Here is a 6,000-nt window from a genome sequence, read left to right as displayed (position 1 = left end):
GTTGTCTACCATTGCCAGAATGACCCAGGTCTTCTCAGGAGATCTACCTCAGCCAGAATGACCCAAGTTTGCTCAAGTTGTCTACCATTGCCAGAATGACTCAGGTCTGCTCAGGTGGGATGGCCCATGAGCTAGGAGCTGGGTGGTCTACCATAGCTGGAATGACACAGGTATGCTCAGGTCGTCTCTCAGGGAGGAGGCCTGTAATTCAGGCATGTTGCCATGAGAACCACAGAGAAGCAGAAACGCTCAGACTTCTTGAGGTCTAGGCTTCCAGCTGTCAAAACTTCACCTCTGCCATATTCTATTTGCCAAAGCAATTTATATGCCCAAGTTAAAGTGGCAGAAGTTACAAAGGATCTTACATGAGAACATAGGGGTTATTATGTGGCCACATTAGTTGTCATTTTATTCTGTCCAGCCTCAAACCCAAGACAATGGAGCCAGCTGACCATGGACTGCAATCGCTCATGCCATTTAGCCAAAATGAAGCTTTCTTCTTCTGTAAGTGGTTTTCTCAGGTGTCACAGTGACAGCAAGCTGACGAACATGGACATTAGTGCCTCTACTTCTCCCCAAAATCTCAGGCAAGTTTTCATAAAAGGGAAGGAAAGAGAACAGAGATCAGAGAATAAAAGTCCAAGGGAACTAGTGGTTCCATCTCGCCTTAAACTCAGACATTCTGTGTTCTTCTGTTTGATTGCCATTATCTTAGTACTTCCTGTGCAAATAAACCATCTTCTCATGTACCCTTTGTTCTACAGTGATCGTAAATAAACACACAAAATACATTCAACCATTTGAGCTCAGCCACTGAGATTTTGTTTGACACAGAGGGGAAAAATGCTGTTAGGACCTCCCCCTTATTCTAGTTAATAAGCAGTTGTAGTGTCAGCCTTGTCGACATGATGAAATCACATATAAACAGAGACTAGACAAGGGCAGCTCGTATGAATCCACCTCCTCCCATGTGTTTTCCTTCACTAATCAGTGACTATTTTTAGAATCTCCATATCAAGGGAAGAACCAGGACAAATATGGCACTGAATGTGTTCATCAAATGCCATGTCCTATTCTGATTACAGAGAGCCTAACTGGCATATAGGTGGCACAATTTAATACTAAATATCCAACTTGCATTGGGGTTGTTTGAGTTATGTAATGTATAGACCTGAACTTGAATAAACTGAGGATAATTTTGAGAATTTTGGTGGAAACTTCCAAGTTGTATAGATTCGCTGCTTTCTAATGACAAGGGACATCAGGACTGATGTAGGCAGCAGTGTCACGAGTGATGGGTCAGCAAGTGTAACCCTCACTTTTCTCTTCCTACTGGCTACCTTCTTCATCTCACATAGCAACACCCCTTCCCCCAAACCCCCACCCCCGCTTTCACAGTGAACCTCTCTGTGTTTTTGTGTTATGTGTGCTCACATTCATATGCATCGCATTTAAATCTAGATTTAGCATAGGAGAGAAAATTATGCTAATTGTCCTTTTCAGTCTTTCTTATTTCACTTAACATGATCTCCAGTTCCACCCATTTTCCTGAAAATGATACCATTTCATCATTTCACTCTCCATGGCTAGATAAAGCATCTTGTGTATAGACACCATTTTCTTTATTTATCACTTGCACAAGTATATGCAAGGCCCCCTTGTGGTCTGGCACCTCGGAATCCGTCTGATCTATTCTCAGGAGAGGCATAGAACTACAAGAGTTCTATTTTTAGTTTAGCGGAACCTCCATCGCTCATTTCCGTGGTGGCTGCACAAACTCCCTGCGGTCACCTTCAAAACCACAGACAGAAGTTTTTAAGTGTGGTGGATCCCATCTGTCTGAGCAGTCTCGGAAAGAGAAACCTTTACCTAGCCATTGCAAAGGAAGACCAGGACGCAGGTGCCAGGGCTGTCTTTGACTGGGTGGTTGGGTGGGCGTAAACCCAAAGCTCCTTCCTGGAACTCTCCAGAGGTTCTTGGAGATCAGCTGGCTTCTGAAGATAAAGGGAACACAGCAGGTCCTGTCCCCAAAGAGGAGCATCCAGCAAATGCTGCAAGTCCTGGAAGAATGTGTTCCTAGGAGAAACCAGGAACCCCGAAACCAGAGGAGTTGGACGCGGAATTGTAAGTGATGGGTCTCTGACCTGGAAAAGCAAACGATGGAGAGTAGCATGCAGTGGTTTGCTGTGGGAAAGGTTGTTTTGTTGCATGGAGACGGTCTTCGGTGGCTCGATGAGGAACCTTCCTTGTTTATCTTTAGAGCCGTAGTCCTGGCCATGGTCCTGCAGGCTTGAGCGTACTCAGAGACTTCTGAACAAGAGAGTTTAGCTTATAAACTCGTTGCATGGAAGACTTCGGTGAGTTTCTCCTGTACTTCAAGTTGGAGAATTCAGGTGGAGAAGGTGGGGGAGCGATGCAGAGGGAGGATGGAAGCTGTGGCTGCAGCCTAAGGTAAGTGGAGATTAGCCCAATGATAAGTGATAAGGTAAGTGGTATTAGCCCAAATGCTCGAATCACCCAAGATACACAGACCACATGAAACTCAAGAAGGATGACCAAAATGCAGATGCTTCACTCCTTCTTTAAAAGGGGAACAAAAGTATCCGTAGGAGGGGAATAGGGAGGCAAAGTTTAGAGCAGAGACTGAAGGAACGGCCATTCAGAGCCTGCCCCACATGTGGCCCATACATATACAGCCACCAAACTAGATAAGATGGATGAAGCAAAGAAGTGCATGCTAAGAGGAATGGGATGTAGATCGCTCCTGAGAGACACAGCCAGAACTTATATCAAATACAGAGGCAAATGCCAGCAGCAAACCACTGAACTGAGAACAGGACCCACGTTGAAGGAATTAGAGAAAGGACTGAAAGAGCTGAAGGGACTTGCAACCCCATAAGAACAACAATGCCAACCAACCAGAGCTTCCAGGGACTAAACCACTACCCAAAGACTATACATGGACTGATCCTGGGCTCCAACTGCATAAATAGCAGTGAATAGTCTTGTTGGGGCACCAGTGGGAGGTGAAGCCTTTGGTCCTGCCAAGACTAGACCCCCAGTGTAGGGGATTGTTGAGGGGGCAGAAATGGAGGGTGGATGGGGAGGGCAACACCCATATAGAAGGGGAAGGAGAGGGATTAGGGGGCTGATGGACAGGAAACCAGGAAAGGGAATAACATTTGAAATGTACATCACTGGCCACAATGGCTTTGAGATTAGCCTAGATTAATATGGACCTTGCAAAGCATCCAGTTAATATACACATGTTAGAGAAGTCTCATCTCAGTTTGGAGGGGATGATGACCCTCTCGGGGTCATAGGAATAATTAGTAGCAAGACTAACCCGGCCTCCAGGCTCCCCTTCATTTATGACTCTATAACTGGACATTTTCTGCATCGTGGTGTAGAACTGCTCCTCGTCGGGACACACGGGAGATCAACTCCCTTCAGTGGGAACCCATCAATATTTGTTGCTTTTTCTCTTTCTCTCTCTCTCTTTCTTTCTTTCTTCCTTTCTTTCTTTTTCTGTGTAGTCTAGCTTGGCCTTGAGTTGCTGGCCCTCCTTCTGTTCCTTCCCAATTGCTGGGACAACAGACCTATATCACCTTGCAAGCAGCATCTCATACAGAAAGATCTCTCTCTCTCTCTCTCTCTCTCTCTCTCTCTCTCTCTTTCTCTCTCTCCACTCTCTCTCTCTGTGTATGTTTCTATATTTAGCTTTCACAGGTTTTATCATTAGTTATGTTTTAAAATTCCCATATTTCTCTCAATTTTAGAGATTTTCCTTTATATTTTACAATTTGTTTCCAGGGTGAGTACATAATTGGTTGAGGCTTTGTCTCCTTGACCATTCGGTTATTTTATTGACTTCTCACATGTATGTATTTTAGGAAGCTCCTACTGTATTAGCTTTCCATACTGTACCTCAAAGGGCAGGTAATTTTATCTATCCTTTCCTCATATCACCGCTCCCACAACTGGTCATCTCTTCTTACCAGATGAAACTTTCAGTACCAGAATTGGGTTACATCTAATTGAGTTGTTGGACAAAGGAGTGCCATGGGAATCCACAGTCAACCCAGGCTGTTCCCAAGGCTGTAGGTTGCTCTCTACAAACTGATGACGAGGCCCCAAAGATAACACCAACACAACTCATTCAACCTGGAGAAGTTGAACTGGTGCCTACCTAGAGCCTTCACCCCTACGTTTGAGTGCCTTTGGTACAAGAATATACTCTGAAAGCTACCAAAAGGGAACAAACAGCAAACTAGCCACAAACCCTTTCATCTACAGTGGCGTTCTTCCCGTAATATATTCTAGGATAATAGTGGCAAGAAGCTTATGGGAGTAACCAACCAGTGTTTGATTCAACTTAAGGCCCACTCCATACCCAAAACTGCTTAGTTGACTGAGAACCTGAGGCTAAATAACCCAGGGTCCTAAGATAAAACCAAATACTACTGTTACTATAAAAACATAACAACAACAGCAGAAATAATTCCTAATGACACTGCTCTATCTGTAGATCAGGACCTTTCTGAGTCATCATCAGAGAAGCTTCCTCCTGCAGCAGATGGGAACAAGTACATAGACCCACATCCAGACATTATAGAGAGGAACCTTGGCTCTCTCTGCCCTACATGGGATATCTTCCTGAAAACCCTCCCTTCAGGGCTCAGAGAACCCTGCATAGGAAGAGGCAGGCAGAGTATAAGATCCAGAGGGGATAAAGGACACTAAGAGAGCAAGGCTTTCTACACTATCAAGTTCATATGAACTCGCAGAGACTGAGGCACATGCCCGGGATTTGCATGTGAATGCCCCAGGTGCTTTTTGCATGTTTATACTTTGGCTCCCAGCTTAGTGTTTTTATGAGATTCCAAGAGTGGGTGAATGAGTGGCTCTCTTTTTCACATGCCTTCTCCAGAGCTCTTTTCCTTCTGTTTGTTTCGTCCACTTCCAATGTGTTCATTTTTGTTCTATCTTTTATATTTTATTTTATTATTATGCCTTAGAAGGCAGTTTGTTTACTAATGAGAGACAGAAAGGGAGGGGTGTGTATAAGAATGCTGGTGGAGAGAAGCTGGGAGGAGGAGAGGAAGGGGAAACTGGAATCAGGGTATATTATGTGAGAAAAAAAATCTATTTTCATAAAAGGTAAGAATAAATTCTGTCTGAACTTTTATTTTATTTTATTTTTGTTTTTTATGTATGGGTGTTTTGTCTGCATGCATGCCATGCACCACATTTGAGAAATGCTTGCAAAGGCCAGGAGAGGATTTCAGATCCTTCAGACCTGGAGTTTCAGGTGGTTGTAAGATGCCATGTAAATGCTAGGAATCAAACCTGTCTTCTCTGAGAGTAGATAGTGTTCTTAAGTGTTGAGCCACCTCTCCAGCCCAATTTGAATTTTCATTTTGTATTATTTCATATCTGGGGCACTTGAAAAATATACCTATAATTTACTTTCCTACCATGTAAAGAGAGAATAAGGGAATTAATATTGGTTAATACTTGTAAAGATGTTGAATATATCTTAACATATAATATGCACTCTCTAATTATCTGACAGCATTTCTCCTTATTTGCTTTTATGTTTTAAATAAAAATGTGTTGCATTTAAAGCAACTGATTATCCTGTTGAAGTAGGTATGGTATAAAATATGTGTGTTTATATTTATAAATATTATATATTAAAATATATATTTTGTTTATGCTTGTATGAACATGCTCACACATGAGTACCTATGCATGTTTGTTATGGAAGCATAAATAATCATAAATCTTCAAACATAATTACCAAATTATACAGCCAAAGGTAGAGTATGCAATAGCACCCAGCACCCAGGTTTGAATGTCAAACAGTTTGTCTCAAGATGAGCAAGTCATTTCTTGCAGACTCACAAGGACTGAATATCACTGAGCTGTGAGGGAATTGTGCTGGGATCAGCCATAGTGGGGAAATTTACACAATGAAAATCATCTACTGCAACATAG

The 6,000-nt window shown here is 42.8% G+C and overlaps 1 long non-coding RNA gene across 1 annotated transcript in view; it reads left to right on the top strand.

Moving 5' to 3' along the window:
* Positions 1-1,691: 1,691 nt before the first annotated feature.
* LOC147999810 (uncharacterized) overlaps positions 1,692-6,000 on the top strand; it is a 39,907-nt gene continuing 35,598 nt past the window's right edge. Inside the window, exons 1-2 of the long non-coding RNA XR_015642570.1 lie at positions 1,692-2,124; positions 2,261-2,451. This is a non-coding gene — a long non-coding RNA (uncharacterized LOC147999810). The remainder of the gene's footprint in view (positions 2,125-2,260; positions 2,452-6,000) is intronic.

Source organism: Rattus norvegicus, chromosome 18, assembly GCF_021556685.1.
Source record: "Rattus norvegicus strain SHRSP/BbbUtx chromosome 18, alternate assembly SHRSP_T2T, whole genome shotgun sequence".
Taxonomy (NCBI): domain Eukaryota; kingdom Metazoa; phylum Chordata; class Mammalia; order Rodentia; family Muridae; genus Rattus; species Rattus norvegicus.
This window is presented reverse-complemented; position numbering and strand designations above follow the sequence as displayed.